We start from the raw sequence: 3,146 nt of genomic DNA, 5'->3' as shown, positions 1-3,146 counted from the left end.
TACACACATGCATGCACACAATGCATACACACATGCACGCACACACACTCACACAACATACACACATGCACGCACACACTCACAACATACACACATACACACATGCATGCACACAATGCATACACACATGCACGCACACACACTTACACAACATACACACATGCACGCACACTCACACAACATGCACACGTACACACATGCATGTACACACACACATGCACTCATGCACATGTACAATATCCCCAGGAAGAAGGAAAAAAGGAAGCTGCTAGGGCCTGGAGGCGTGTATTAACTGTCTTGGGGAAGGGAGCAAGATCTCAATTCTGAGAATGTTCTCAGCTCAGTGGAACTCTGAGGGTATTCCCAACTCACTGGGACTCAGGTTGGCTGGGAGTCCACTCTCTGGAAATCTGTACTGCAACCTCCCACCGCCCTGAAGAAAAGCTCTCTGGGATGCCACCAGGCAGGGCTGTGGGGGACCCAGGAGGATATCCCCCTCCAACAGCGAATGGAGTGTTCCTGGCCTCATTTTTCTAAACACTGCTCTGAAGGCGCTTACATGGCCAGTCCCTGGCTGTGGTTTGTTTAGTTTGTTGGTGTGGTTCTGGGGGTTGAGCCCAAGGCCTCTTGAGGCTAGGCAAGCACTCTATCACTGGTCAGCCCCAAGATGGTCTTTCGAAGCTGAGAACCGGCGCCCCTCAGGCCGGATTTCACCTCCTGGGATAGAAGAAAAGCATTTGGTTTGGAAGCACCCAGAAATCAGGTAGGCCTGGCATCTCTTTTCACTTGAAAAGCTGAGAGCATGCTTGGGTTCCTGGGGGTGGATGACTCCCAGGTGACAAGGTTCAGCTCTTTCCCAGACTTAGTGCTGCGCTCAGCGATTCCCAAGGAAAAGCAAGAAACAAGACAGCTGGGGAATATTCTAGCTTCCAACACTTGAAAGACTCATCCTGGAAGGAAGTTTATGGCTTACAAGAGACCGCCAGAGACCCCAGGGCCTCTGGATTCCTTGCGGGCAGCATCCCATTGCTGGTTCTCCATGGAAGGCACAGCTGGTGAAGGCTGGCCCTCTGTGCAGGCTGCCCTTGGTCTCCTGTAGTTTGACTCATGAGGAAAGAGCCCAGGATCTCTTACTCCAACTAAGGCTTCGGGGAGCAGGCCTCTGAAGGTTATCTAACCTCATCCCAGCTCATCTATGTATTTATAGATGTTCCTCTCTGTTGTTCTATGGTCAATCATAAAAGCAGTTTACACTTATTAAAGAATCAGAAAGCAACAGTAAAGTAGAAAGGAGAAAATGAAAATTATGAGTCACTCCATTGGCCAGAAATGGCTACCGTGGTGTCTGATGGGTAGAAATGGCTGCTGTGGTGTCTGATGGGTAGAAATGGCTGCTGTGGTATCTGATGGGTGACTGGGGCATCCTTCTGTGGGACTTCTGCAGGAGTGTCGTGTGCACCGCCATGGAACCCCTGCACCGTAGCTGTCTTCCCCACACTTGGCTGTGCTGGGAGTGTTTTTGTCTCAGCATTACAATTTTCTTTAAAGTTATTTAATGATTCTATAATAGTCTATTAATAATTTATTTAGCCATTCTCCTATTTCCTTTTCTTCATTCTATTTTAATTCTCCCCCAAAGGAATTTAGTAGTTTTAAAAATTATACTTAAAAATATAAATCCAGGAGCCAGGCAAACTGGCACACACATCTGTAATCCCAGCACTCCAGGGGCTAAGGTCAGAAGGTCTCACATTCAAGGTCAGTTTGGGACATTTATCAAGACAGACTCAAAAACAACAACAAATAAACAAAACACCCAAAACCCAAAAATGTTTTGTCGCGATGACAAGATGGTGAAGAGTACGTGTTCCTCTTCTGGAGGACCAGAGCCCAGCACCCAGGTCAGGTGGCTCACAACTGCCTGTATCTCCAGCCCCAGGGCACCCAGTGCCTTCTTCTGGCTCCATGGGCACACATATAAACAAACCAAGAAGCACACAGTAAGTGAATTAATGCTGGGGTGATTGGGGTTGGAAATGGGGCTTCTCTGTGTAGCTCTGGTTGTCCTGGGACTCTCCGAGTAGACCAGGCTGGCCTGAAACTCACAGAGATCCTCCTGCCTCTGCTTCCTGAGTGCTGGGATTAAAGGTGTGCGCCACCACCACAATAAATGAATTAAGGGAGCTGGTGAGATGGCTCAGTGGTTAAGAGCATGGGCTGCTTTTCCAGAGGTCCTGAGTTCAATTCCCAGCAATGACATGGTAGCTCAAAACCATCTCTCATGGGATCTAATGCCCTCTTCTGGTTTGCAGGTGTACATGCAGACAAAACACATACATTAAAAAAATTAATTGAAAATTTTAGGGGCCAGGAATATAGCTCAGGTGGTAGTGTTTGACTAGTTCACACAAAGCCCTCAGTTCAACCCCAGCACTACTACCCCCCCAAAAAAAAAGCACAAAAAAATGAGATTGCTGGCCTCTAATCTAAGATCTTAGGAGGTGGAGGCAGGAAGATGGCCTGTAATCCAAGCAATCAAGAGGTGGAGGCAGGAGGATTGCAGAAACTTAAGGCATCACCCAGGCTAGGTGAGTGCCCTGCTGGTACCAGGGCATCTGACTCCCATGCCTGTGGTGCACAGATATACATGCAGGAAGAATACTCATACACTTTAAATATTTTAATAATTTTAAGAAAGCTCCAGAAAAAAAAAAGCAAGCTCCAGGCTAGCCAGGGCTACACAGAAAGACCCGGTACTAGACTAAGACAAGCGGTGAGCTTCACTCATTTCAGGTTCTCTTTTAAAAACTATTTTATTGTACGTAAGTCAGATGAGGGCCTCGATTCCTTCCTCTTTGCCTTCTTAGCTCAAACTGACTCCCAAACTGAGTCTTGAAGCTTCCTGGCTGTGTGATGTTACAGAAGTTACTTGCCTTCCCTGAGTCTCTGTTATCTCATCTGGGAAGTGGAGCCAAGGTGAGGCATTAGGATGGCTGTGAGGCTCGGGGCCACCTTGTACAGCTTGGTCAAGTGGTGAGCTCTTGAGAAGCAGCCGCCGCCCCTCTGGTGGCAGTGGCCTGGCATCTGTCTATGGTGTGGCTCCCTTAGCAGGAGTCAGCTGACGGGTCAAATGGAAGGCCGTGGGA

Source organism: Microtus ochrogaster, linkage group LG8, assembly GCF_000317375.1.
Source record: "Microtus ochrogaster isolate Prairie Vole_2 linkage group LG8, MicOch1.0, whole genome shotgun sequence".
Taxonomy (NCBI): domain Eukaryota; kingdom Metazoa; phylum Chordata; class Mammalia; order Rodentia; family Cricetidae; genus Microtus; species Microtus ochrogaster.
Note: the sequence above shows the minus strand (reverse complement) of the source record.